Raw genomic sequence first — 1,270 nt, 5'->3', positions numbered from 1 at the left:
AGTTTGGGTCGCAACCCTTCAACAATTCCGTCGGGAAGCAATTCCAAGGGAAAGGAAGATCAAACACTTGGGTCCGTGATGAAAGTCTATATTGCGACATTCATAAAGTAACCGGACATTTAACCAAGGATTGCAGCGTTCTTAAAAAGTACCTCGCAGAGCTTTGGGCTAGTGGCGATCTTTCTAAATTCGATATAAAAGATTTTGTGAAGGAATACCACGAAGCAAAGGAAAACTCCAAAGATCAAGATTCCAAAAGACCAAGGTTATCCAACGAGGAAGAACCAAGGAGTTCGAAGGGGAAGATCAATGTGATTCTAGGGGGTTCCAGATTTTGCGGAGATTCAATAAGTTCCATCAAAAAACATAGACGAAATGTCTTACTCAAAGCAAGCTTGAGTGAAGAAATTGATTTCCAAGGTGCTTCAATATCATTTAACGAAGAAGAAACGCGGCATCTCGAAAGACCACATGACGATGCTCTAGTCATTACTCTTGACGTCGCAAACTTCGAAGTATCAAGGATCCTTATAGATACAGGCAGTTCGGTCGACTTGATCTTTTTAAGTACTCTAGAAAAAATGGGAATCAGCCGAGGAGACATAGTAGGGCCTCCGTCTCCATTAGTTGCATTCACAAGCGAATCAGCCATGTCTCTCGGGACAATCAAGCTACCGGTCCTTGCCAAAAAAGTATCGCAAATTGTGGACTTCGTCGTCTTCGATAAGCCCGCAGCTTACAACATCATCCTTGGGACTCCCTGGATTTATCGAATGAAAGCAGTTCCCTCTACATACCATCAATGTATCAAATTTCCAACATCAAATGGGGTGGAAACAATTCGGGGAGACCAAGAAGCTTCACGGACTTGTTACTTAGCTAGCCACCGTATGAAGATTCAATAGCAACTAACGAAGCCCGCAAAGGAAGGACTAAAAATAAAATTTCCTAGTGGGCAAAAGAAAGAGGATGTAGTAATCGAAGTGGTACTGGAAGAAGACAAGCCGGACCGGAAAATTAGAATTGGAGCAACTTTGACTGGCCAAATAAAAGAAGTTTTGATCGAACTCTTAAGGAAAAACAAGGCGTCGTTTGCATGGTCAGCAGCGGACATGCCGGGCATAAATCCGGGTATAATTTGTCATGAACTAAACGTAGATCCAAGCTTCAAACTGGTGAAACAAAAAAGAAGAAAGCTTGGAGTGGAACGGGCAAAAATAGTAAACGACGAAGTGGATAAACTCTTGAAGATAGGGTCCATAAGAGAAGT

Source organism: Arabidopsis lyrata (genome assembly GCF_000004255.2).
Source record: "Arabidopsis lyrata subsp. lyrata unplaced genomic scaffold ARALYscaffold_2, whole genome shotgun sequence".
Taxonomy (NCBI): domain Eukaryota; kingdom Viridiplantae; phylum Streptophyta; class Magnoliopsida; order Brassicales; family Brassicaceae; genus Arabidopsis; species Arabidopsis lyrata.
The sequence above is the reverse complement of the archived record's forward strand: the minus strand, read 5'-3'. Positions refer to the sequence as shown.